The 12350-nt window shown below is 36.5% G+C and overlaps 1 long non-coding RNA gene across 1 annotated transcript in view; it reads right to left on the reverse strand.

The window, feature by feature from the left end:
- Positions 1 to 12350, reverse strand: part of LOC105513408 — a 167834-nt gene that overhangs the window by 93496 nt on the left and 61988 nt on the right. The window contains exon 4 of the long non-coding RNA XR_001002023.1: positions 4976 to 5018. This is a non-coding gene — a long non-coding RNA (uncharacterized LOC105513408). The remainder of the gene's footprint in view (positions 1 to 4975; positions 5019 to 12350) is intronic.

The raw sequence follows: 12350 nt of genomic DNA on the forward strand, positions 1-12350 counted from the left end.
TTACTTTGTGCAACTGTTGTCATAAAGATGACTCTTGTTTGTTAAAAAAAAATGAACCAAATGGTTATAGAAAACTAGACAATGTAAACTGTACATGTATAAATAAGTTACTTCCCTTTAAATGTCAAATGCCCCATCTCTCCTTCTCTTGTTTTTTGAGCTTTTCCTAATTAGACAGACTCATAGTTTTCATCAAGAAGTTCAGTATAAAAATATTTGGGCTATCTACTATGTGTAAACTGTCACAAAAACATTTAGAAACAAGCCAGAAATCCATATGGATGAGAAGGGAGGTGGTGATGATGGTAGTGGTGGTGGTCATGGTGGTGATGGGAGTGGTGGTGGTAGTAGTGGTGATAGGGATGGTGGTGGTGGCAGTGGTGGTGGTTGTCTTGGTAATGGTGGTGTTGGTGGTGGTTGTGGTTATGGTGGTAGTGGTGGTGGTGGTGGTGATAGTGGTGGTGGGGGTAGTGGTGGTGGTTCCTGGTAATGGTGATATTGATAGTGGTTGTAGTCATGGTGGTGATGGGAATGGTGGTGGTGGTAGTGATAGCGGTGGTGGTGGTGGTGGTGGTGGCAGTGGTGGCTGTTCCTGGTAATGGTGGTGTTGATGGTGGTTGTAGTCATGCTGGTGATGAGAGTGGTGGTGGTGATAGTCCCAGTAATGGTGGTGTTTATGGTGGTTGTGGTTATGGTAGTGGTGGTGGTGGTGGCAGTGGTGGTAGTTGTTCCTGGTAATGGTGGTATTGATGGAGGTTTGATTATGGTGGTAGTGGTGGTGTTGGTGGTGGTCATGGTGGTGATAAGAGCGGTGGTGTTGGTGGTGGTAGTGGCAGTGGTGGTGGTTGTCCTGGTAATGGTGGTGTTGATGGAGGTTGTGGTTATGGGGTTAGTAGTGATGGTGGTGATGGTGGTGGTAGTGGTGATAGCCATGGTCCTAGCTAAAGTGATAACAGAATGAAGTTCTAGAGACCAAAATATTTTTTTAATGAACTGTAATGATTAATTTTTTTATGTCAACTTTTGTGTATCCAGAAGACATTAGCATTTTAATCAGGTAACAAAGTAAAGAAGATCTGCCCTACTCAATGTGGGCAGGTATCTTCCATTCTACTGAAGACCCAAATTGAAGAAAAAGGTGGGAGAGCAAATGTCCTCTCTCTTCTCAAGCTAGGACATTCATCTTCTCCTACCCTTGGACATCAAGTCTCCTGGTTTTGGGGCCTTCAAACTCCGAGACTTACACTAGTGGCCTCCCCAGTTCTCAGGACTTCAGTTTCAGACTTGGAATTACACCATCAGCTCCCTGGTTCTCCAGCCTTCAGACTCTTGACTGAATTATACAATTGGCTTTCTTGGTTATCCAGCATGCAGACAATATATCATGGGACCTCTTGGCTTCCATAATCACATAAGCCAATTCCCATAATAAATCTCCTCTTATCCATCTCTATATATCCTATTGGTTCTGTTTCTCTGGAGAACCCTGACTAATACATCAACTAAACCAACAAACTTTTAGCCACACTGACTATAAATAAAGAAAGATGAAAATAACTAAAGTCTGACAAGAATGCAGAGACATTAGTATTGACCTTTATAGAAACTAAAAGAATTATAAGAGATTATTTGGAACTATGTACAGCAACAAATTAGGTAATCTAGATGTATGGACAAATTCCTAGAAACACATAAATTATCAAAACTGATTTAAGAAGTAAAAAATCTTAACAGATCTAAAGAAAAAACCTTAACAGACTCAGTATTCAAAAACCTCCCAACAAAGAAAAGTCTGTGCTACATGGCTTCACTGGTTAATTCTACGAAACACTAAAATAAGAATTAACACCATTCCTTCTCAAACTTTTCCAATAAAGCAGGAGAGGGAACACTTCCTAACACATTTTGTGAGGTCAGCATTACTCTGATACTAAAGCCAAACAAAGACATCAAAAGAAAACTATAACTTAATATCCCTTATTAACACAGATGTAAAATTCTGCCACAAAATACTGGCAAACCAAATCCAACAGCACATTTTAAAAACATATTCACCACAACCAAATGAAGTGTAACTCAGGAATGCAAGTGTGATTGAACATATGAAAATCAATTAATATAATGCACCACATTAAGGGGATGGAGTAATATATTACATGATTATCTCAATACATGCAGAAAGAGTATTTGACCAAATTCTATATCCTTTCATGATTTAAAAAAAAGCACTCACAAACTAGGAGAGAAAAGAATTTCTTTAATATGATAAAGGACATTTATGAAAAACCCATAGCTAACATCATACTAATGGTGAAAGAATGAAAGCTTTCCCCTAAGATCAGGAAGAAAACATGATGCCTGCTTTGACCACTGCTATTTGACACTGTACTGGAAGTTCTAATCAAAGGAATGAGTCAAGAAAAAGAAATAAAAGGCATCCAAATTTACAACACCTTTAGAAGTACAAATAAGTAAAACTACTTCTATTTGCAAATGACAAAATCGCATAGAATCCACAAAAAAAAACCTACCAGTGCTAATAAGCAAATTCAGCAACCTTGCAGGGTATAAGATCAACATACAAAAATCAGTTGTGTTTTATACAGCAGCAATTAACAAACTGAAAAGGAAATTTAAAACAATTTCATTTACAATAGCACCCAAAAGCATAAAATACCCAGGAATACATTTAACGAAGGAGGTGAAAGACATAAACTAAAAACTATAAAACATTGCTGAAAGAAACTTTAAAAGACCTAAATAAGTGAAACTATTTCCCATGTTCATGAATTGTAAGACTTAATATTGTTATCTAACAATATTACCCAAATCAATCTACAGTTCCTCAAATTCATATGGAACTGCACAGAACCCCCCCCAAATAGCCAAAACAATACTTCAAAAGTAACATATGGTTGGAAGACTCACAATTCCCAATTTCAAAACTTACTACATAGCTAAAATAACCCAAACAGTATAGTACTGCCATAATAATAGATATACTGAACAGCAGAATAAAACTTGAGAGTCCAGAAATAAACCCAAACATCTATGATGAACTGATTTTTGACAAGGGTGCCAAGGCCATTCAACAGAGAAAGAAGAGTCTCTTCAATAAATGATGCAGTAACAAATGTATAACCACAAACAATAAAGTTGGACTCCCACCTCACTCCTTATTAAAAAAAAAAAAAAACTCCAAATGGATCAATGACCTAAATATGAAAGCTACAATTACAGAACTACTAAAGAAACCATACACTTAAATCTTCATGACTTTAGATTTGGAAATGGATTCCTAAACTTTCACAAAGGCATGAGCAATAAAAGTAAAAATAGATAGGTTGGACTTCATAAAAAATTAAAATATTTGTGTATCAAAGGATATTACAGAATGGGAAAAAAATTTTGCAGTTATTCTGATATGAAATTAGTATCCCTTAAATTATATCTGATAAAGGATTAATATCCAGAATACATAAAGAATCATTACAACTCAACAACAAATAGATAAGCAATCCAAATTTTTAAATGGGCAAATGAGCAAAATAGGCATTTCTCCAAAAGAGATATACAGATCTCCAATAAGCACATGAAAAGATGTTCAACATCACTGGTCATTAAGGAAATGCAATTTCATACCCATTAGGATACCTTTAATCAAACAAATTAAAAATGTTGGCAAGAGCCAGGCATAGTGGCTCATACCTGTAATCCGAGCACTTTGGGAGGGCAAGGTGGATGATCGCTTGAGCCCAGGAGTTCAAGACCACCAGCCTGGTCAACATGGGAAACTGTATCTACTAAAAATACAAAAATTAGACAGGAATAGTGGTGTGTGCCTGTAATGTGAGGCCCAAGAATCACTTGAACCCAGGAGGTGAAGGCTGCAGTGAGCCAAGATTATGCCACTGCACTTCAGCCTGGGCACCAGAGCGAGACTCCATCTCAAAAAAAGAAAAAGTTGGCAAGGACGTATAGAAATAAGAACCTTGGTACCTTCCTGGTAGGCACGTAAAATGGTGCAGCTACTGTGGAAAACAGTGGGCTGTTCCTCAAAAAGTTAAACACAGAATTACCATCTGACTAACAGAAATGAAAAGATGTCCACACAAAAACTTGCACATGAATGTTTATAGCAATATTATTGATAACAGCAAAAAAAGTGAAAACAGCTCAAATGCCCATCAGTGGATAATCAGATAAACAAATTGTGGTAATGGGGTGGGTGTGTGGGTGGGTGTGTGTGTGTGTGTGTGTGTGTGTCAAAAATATACTCAGTGAAAGAAGGTAGACACAACAGTCACATATTGTATGGTTCCATTTATGTGATATTTCCAGAATAAGCAAATCCATAGCAATAGACAGCAGATTAGTAGATAACAAACAAGAAAAATTCCTTCTACATGGCAAAAAATCCAAGATAGAATCAGCATTTATTACATAAATAACTACTTAAACAGTTTGGTGTGGTTTTCTTTGATTCTTTCAAACATCATGCATTTTGCAAATAATGATATTATACTTACATGGATTTAAGCTAAAATCTCCATAGGGTTTACATACATGTGGCTGTTCTTTTCAGTACTTTATTCTGTTATATTTTAGTCTCTTGTCTGATGCTTGATTTTTGTCTTTTCTCATTAAGAAAAAGAAAGTCGAACTATATGTCCAAATCTAGCATTAAATTACAATTCTTTTACTGAGAAAATAAGACCAAGCGCATGGAGAAAATGCAAATAGAGAGAGAACCTCTCCAAAATTCTAATTAAGCTGCAAGCCATAAAAGTGTGCAGTTTCCATAATGAAACTTAAATGTTTACAGATTTTTCATCAAAAGACAAACAACCAGGTTTTAGCCTTGACCGGGTTATAGAAGATAGATGGCATTATTACCATACATACCTATGATTTGAACATAAAGAGAAAACTCAATACCACTATGATGTAATATTCGAAGGAAAAAATGAATTACCTAAGACTTAGTATCTGTTTTTCAAGTATCATTGTTAGATGTCCTACAAGTAAATAAAATCAAAGTAAAATGTGTAAGAAACTTTCTATTCCTTTATTCATTCATAGATCAGACAGTAATATAAAATAAACACAAAACCCACATTTCATCTATCTTTGTCTGTATGTAAATAATTAGCAAAGTATTCTAGCTGCTTATGTCTTGCTATGCTTAAGCAGGCTTCTCTGTGAGGGAAAGAAACTGCTGTTTTGTTAATGTTAGCGAACCACATCCTATAAACTCTAGAGTACAGGGAAAATATATATTGCAAGAAGTCTACTCAAAAAATCAGCATGTGAGACATGGCATAGCTTGGCCCTTGTAGAAGGACACACCCTCTTTTTGTCAGAATTGCTTTTATTCAAGGACTTCTGTCATAATTTCCTTCTCCCTCTACCATGTCTCCTTACCTTGGATATTATGAAATAGGTATCCTTTTTAATTTATGCATTATAACATGTTTTCTACATTTGTTCATGAGTTGAAAACAAAGAAATATAGGTGTTTCTAATGTCTTCCTGGCTTTGCCATATAAAGTAATTGCTCCCAGCCATTCTTAATTTACATACCACGATTTTTGTGATTTTTTTTCTCTTGTTGCTCTTGTTAATTGATATTCATATTTGGTATCTCAAAGCCTAACAACTTTTCTCCTGAATCTAATCATTTTATAGGATTCAGCATTCTTGGATGTACAATAAAGAGACAGTCACATCTTTGCCAGCAAAAGAAAGAATACATGCAGCTACACAGGTCACTTTCTATTTATTAGCTTTAGCCTCCTTTTTACTGTGAATACAGAAAACATCTGCATTCAATGGTTCCGATTTTCAATAAGGCAGCCTGCATACAGAGAAAGCTGAATGAGAAGAAATCCAAAGACTCAAATACTGTCCAAATGAGTGGACTTCTAAAATATAACCCTTTCTCAAATTTTTGTAATATATTCAGTAGAGGCCTTTTTTTTCGGTTCATTCCCCACATGCTTCAGTGATTAGTAGTAACTTTATCTTGTCATTCCCATAGACTATGATAGAAACAAAATAACCCAAAAGCTAGCTTTCTGATTGAGTTTCCATAAATGCAACGTGAAGGACGTGCATGAAGAATGTGGAAGCAGGAAATGACTTGGAGAGCAATGGAGATATTATGCTGTGTTTGTTTAAGTTGCTGTGTGAAAGGCAAATCTTCCCACTCCCCTCATCACCACAGCTGTGATTAAAACTCTGGCTGGCTGAAACCAAATATAAGGTTGTGTTCTCTTCACCCAGCTGTCAATCTTTCCATTAGTTGGTTTATAGGTTGTGAGAAAAGACATGCTCCTGTTTTCAACATGTGGATGAAAGGTCCTGCTTTGGTAAATTCAATTAGATGGAAAATTGAGTTTTCTCTCTTAATTTCAACTCATCATGGAACAGTGACAACTATAGGACCTGGAATTATCTTGTTGAACCCTGTTTTTTCTTATTAGTTGATGTATATTTTATTGTTGCTACCTATAAATTCATGTTTAAGTTTATATACTATACTCAAAGTATACTTAATGTAATAAATATGCATAAATCCAGGTTGATGTAACTTTGACACAGATGACATAATAAAGGTATAAAGAAAAATGATGGCAAATGCCATAGTCTGAAATATCAGGAGAAGTCTAAGTTGAGATTCTCACTAGCTTTCATGCATTCCTCATGTTTTCATTAAACATGTCCATAAATGCCTAGAACTGCATGAACTCATCATCTGAATCTAAGGTCAATTATAAAACATCTCATTTTCAAGTTTGCCAATCAATGCACACCTTTAAATAGCACATATGCCGTTTTGGCACTGGGTTTTCTCCAGGCTCTTTTATAAAATAAGTGAAGAAGTATTATGCCTCAAAGCTTCTTAGAGAGTAAGTCTTATGGCCAGGCACAATGACTCATGCCTGTAATCCCAGCACTTTAAGAGGCCAAGGAAAGAGGATTACTTGAAGCCAGGAATTTGAGACCAGCCTGGGCAACACAGTGAGACTCAGTCCCTACAAAAGAAATAATAAATTAATCAATTAATTAATTAATTTTAAAACAGAATAAGTCTCATAAGTCCCACACTGCTGGTGGGGGTGTAAACTAGTTCAACCATTGTGGAAGACAGTGTGGCAATTCCTCAAAGATACACAACTAGAAATACCATTTGACCCAGCCACCCCATTACTGGGTATATACCCAAAGGATTATAAATCATGCTGCTATAAAGACACATGCACACGTATGTTTACTGCGGCAATATTCACAATAGCAAAGACTTGGAACCAATCCAAATGTCCATCAATGATAGACTGGATTAAGAAAATGTGGCACATATACACCATGGAATATTATGCAGCCATAAAAAGGATGCGTTCATGTCCTTTGTAGGGACATGGATGAAGCTAGAAACCATCATTCCAAGCAAACTATTGCAAGGACAGAAAACCAAACACCACATGTTCTCACTCATAGGTGGGAACTGAACAATGAGAACACCTGGACGTAGGGTAGGGAACATCACACACTGGGACCTGTTGTGTGGTGTGGGGAGGGGGGAGGGATAGCATCAGGAGATATATCTAATGTAAATGATGAGTTAACGGGTGCAGCACACCAACATGGCACATGTATACATATGTAACAAACCTGCATGTTGTGTACATGTACCCTAGAACTTAAAGTATAATAAAAAATAAAATAAAAAGAAAGGAAAATAAATAAATAAATAAATAAAATAAATAAATTTTAAAACAGAATAACTCTTATAACCAAAATATAATAATAACAATAATATATTTTGGGAGATTCTGAAAATTAACTTTCCTTGTAACCACTTAGTCTAAAGAAAGATTTAATAGTCTTTCTTGCCTTGTTTTCTCCTCTAGCTAAAACATCTTATATGATAAAGCTAGCAAAAACAAATAGGAATAAAATTACTATCAGTTTTACCTAAGGAAACTTAAAAGTGGCCAATTTTTCTCACACTTTTACAAAATTCTTAATTCTGGCACAAAGTTGCAAGTAAATGTGTCCTCCTCAAAGAAGAATTTTTCTGAAAACTACAGATCTCTTCAAGAGATCTGAAGATTAAACTATGACTTATACACTTCCAAGCTATTTACTTCATATCAATATTGCTTCTATATTCAAACTCGCAGAAGAGCACAAAGAAAAAAATCTAGTTGAAATTTACAAAATACAAAGGTTCCTCTATGGCATCCCAATACTAGATGCAGTTTCAATGAAACATCTCCACTGCAAATAGAGGAGGCGCATAAAGGAAAGCAACAGGGAAGTTAGAAGACAGCACAAGTAAAAGAAACACACAAAATCAAATAGGAATAAATGTAATTGGGAAAAGGCTCTTCACAGGCTGAAAAACTACCCTGACCCACGAATCCGTACCAGTACCCACAAATTGTACTTAGGTAATTTCTTCTATTTTATTAAAAAGAATTTATATTCACTATAATGTTGTCTAAAAGCCTAGTGATTATATGTATTACCCTTATGAAAGAAGCACTAAGATCAGTTGACCTAGGTTCTTCTACGTAAATTTTTCTTTGATTTAGAGAAAAAATAAAAAGGAAAAGCAAGGCGGAGAGGAGAAAAAAAGGATGAGAATATGCTGAAATATACCTTAAAATAACTATTACAGAAAATCAGTCATCTTTTCAAGTGAAAGAAAGGGAAAAGATTTGTTAAGAAATGTTATAATTTTAATTATAAGATACATCCTTTAAAATTGTTTCAAAATATATGAATGTGTGTGTGTTCCTTCAGCCAATCAATTACAGAAAACAGATGACACATGGGTGATAGAAGTACAGACATATCTCATTTTACCATGCTTCACTTTACTGAGCTTCGTAGATGTCGCTTTTACAAACTGAAGATTTGTGGCAACCCTGCATCGAACAAGTCTATCAGCACCATTTTTCCAATAGCATGTGCTCACTTTGTGTCTCTGGGTCACAATTTGGTAATTCTCACAATATTTCCAACTTTTTCATTGTTATTGTATCTGGTATGGTGATCTGTGATCAGTGATCTATGGTGTTACTATTGTCATTGTTTTGAGGCCTCACGAACCATGCACATAGGCAAACTTAATAATGTACACATCCTGACTGCTCCACCAACCAGCAGTTCCTTTGTTTCTCTCCTTGGGCCTCCCTATTCCCAGACACAACATATTGAAATTGGCCAATGAATAACCCTACAACGGCTTCTAAATATTGCAATGAAAGGAAGAATCTCACATCTCTCACTTTCAATCAAAAGCAAGAAATGATTAAGCTTAGTGAGGAAAATACGTCGAAAGCTAAGACAGGCCAAAAGCTAGGCCTCTTGTGCCAAACAGCCAAGTTACAAATGTAAAGTAAAAGTTTTTGAAGGAAATTACAAGTGCTACTTCTGTGAACGCATGAATGATAAGAAAGCAAAACAGCCTTATTGCTGATTCAGAGAAAGCTTTAGAGGCCTGGATAGAAGATCAAACCAGCTACAGCATTCCCTTAAGCCAAAATCTAATCTATAGCAAGAACCCAATTTTCTTCAATTCTATGAAGGTTAAGAGAGGTGAAGAAGCTGTGAAAGAAAGATTGGAAGCTAGCAGAGGTTGGTTCATGAGGTTTAAGGAAAGCACAAGGTGAAGCAGCAAGTGCTGATGTAGAAGCTGCAGCAAGTTATCCCGAAGATCTAGCTAAGATCACTAACAAAGATGGCTACACCAAACAACCTATTTTCAGTGTAGATGAAACAGTCTTCTATTGGAAGAAGATGACACCTAGGTCTTTCACAGCTAGAGAGGAGACGTCAATGTCTGACTTTAAAGCTTCAAAGGACAGACTGACTCTTGTTAGGGGCTAATGCAGCTGATGACTTTATGTTGGAGCCAATGCTCATTTGCTATTCCAAAACCCTAGGGCCCTTAAGAATTATGCTAAATCTTTTGTGCTTGTGCTCTATAAATGGATCAACAACACTTAGATGACAGTACATCTGTTTACTGCATGTTTTACTGAATATTTTAAGCCTTTCAATTAGACTTATTGCTCAGAAAAAAAAAAAAAAAAAGATTCCTCTCAAAATAGTACTGCTCATTAACAATGCACCTGATCATCCAAGAGCTCTGATGGAGATGACAAAAACATTCACATTGTTTTCTTGACTGCTAATACAACATCCGTTCTACAGCCCATAGATCAAGGAGTAATTTTGACTTTCAAGTCTTATTAATTTTTTTTTTCTGTAAACAGAGTCTTGCTCTGTTGCCCAGGCTGCAGTACACTGGCACAATCTTGGCTCACTGCAACCTCTGCCTCCCAGGTTCAAGAGATTCGAGTACCTCAAAGCCTCCTGAGTAGCTGGGACTACAGGTGTGTGCCACCATGCCCAGCAAATTTTTGTATTGTTCGTAGAGACAGGGTTTCACCATGTTGGTCAGGCTGGTCCTAAACTCCTGAGCTCAGGCAATCTGCCTGCCTCGGCCTCCCAAAGTGCTAGGATTACAGGTGTGAGCCACCCACACCCTACCTCAAGTCTTATTAATTAAAAAATACATTTTGTAAGGCCATACCTGTCATAGATAGCAATTCCTCTGATGGATCTGGGCAAAGTCAATTGAAAGCCTTCTGGAAAGGATTTCCCATTCTAGATGCTATTAAGAACATCCATGTTTCATAAAAGGAGATCAAAATATCAACAGGAGCAGGAGTTTGGAAGAAGTTGATTCCAAGCCTCGTGTATGACTTTGAGGGGTTCAAGATGTCAGTGGAAGAAATAACTGCATGTATGACAGAAATAGCAAAAGAATTATAATTAGAAGTAGAGTCTAAAAGATGTGACTGAATTGCTGCAATCTTATGATAAAACTTTAAAAAATGAGGAGCTGCTTCTCATGAATGAGCAAAGAAACTGAGTTTTTTTTAAATAAGGTTTTTTGTTGTTGTTGTTTGGTTTTCGTTTTTAGACAGGGTCCTGCTCTGTCACCCAGGCTGGAGTGCAGTGGCGCAATCTGGGCTCACTGCAACCTCCGTGTCCTGGGTTCAAGTGATTCTCCTGCTTCAGCCTCCTGAGTAGCTGGGATTACATTTGTCCACCACCACGACCAGCTAGTTTTTGCATTTTTAGTAGAGACTGGGTTTCACCATGTTGTCCAGGTTGGTCTCAAACTCACGACCTCAAGTGATCCACCTAACTCTGCCTCCCAAAGTGCTGAGATTATAGGCATGAGCCACCACACCCTGCCAAAAGTGGTTTTCTGAAATAGAATCTACTTCTGGTGAAGATGCTATTATATATGCATTGCATCATTGTTGTGAGCAACAATGGATTTGAAATATTTCATAAACTTAGTTGATAAAGCAGCAGCAAGGTTTGGGAGAACTGACTCCAATTTTGAAAGAAGTTCTCTTGTGGGTAAAATGCTCTCAAACAGTGTCATATGCCACAGAGCAATTTTTCTTGAAAGGGAGAGTCAGTCAATGGGGTAAACTTCATTGTTGTCTTATTTTTTCAAAATTGCCACAGCAACCCCAACCTTCAGCAATCACAACCTTGATCAGTCAGCAGCCATCAACATTGAGGCAAGACCCTCTACCAGCAAAAAGACTACAACTCACTGAAGGCTCAGATGATCGTTAGCATTTTTTAGGAATAATGTATTTTTAAATTAAAGTATGTACACTGCTTTTTTTGGACATAATGCTATTCTACTGCACATATATAAATAGGCTGCAATACAGTGTAAACAAAACTTTTATATGCACTGGGAAACCAAATGTGTGAGACTCACTTTATTACAATATTCACTTTATTTAATATTACAGTGGTCTGGAGCTGAACTTGCAATATCTCTGAAGTATACCTGTGAATACATTTGATCTACTTGCAACATGACAGTGAACTGATCTTTCTCCAAACACACAGAAATGCTAGAAAATATATAAACCCCAAAAAAGGTATATAGCTTAGAAATACCCAGAGTTCAAAAACAAAGAGGTAACCCAAAGCCAAAGTTACAAGAGTATATGCAGACAGCATAACAACTTAAGAACATATAAAGTAGAAACTGAACCTAGGGGTCAGTAGCTAAGGTTTTAAGGTCCATCTGTCAGGACAGGATATGTGGTTTGGGGCCCATGTAAGTAGTGAAGTTAGAATGAAATAACTGAGGTACCTGAATAAAAAGTTCAGATTTTCAAAAGATGGCTTATTCCATTTAAAAGGGATATTAAAAGCAAAAACAAAATATTTACTCACTAGCCCAGGAGAGCAGTTTTTTTGTTTTTGTTTTTGTTTTTGTTTTTTCCAGTTCT

This window comes from Colobus angolensis, unplaced genomic scaffold (genome assembly GCF_000951035.1).
Source record: "Colobus angolensis palliatus isolate OR3802 unplaced genomic scaffold, Cang.pa_1.0 Scaffold23, whole genome shotgun sequence".
Lineage (NCBI taxonomy): Eukaryota > Metazoa > Chordata > Mammalia > Primates > Cercopithecidae > Colobus > Colobus angolensis.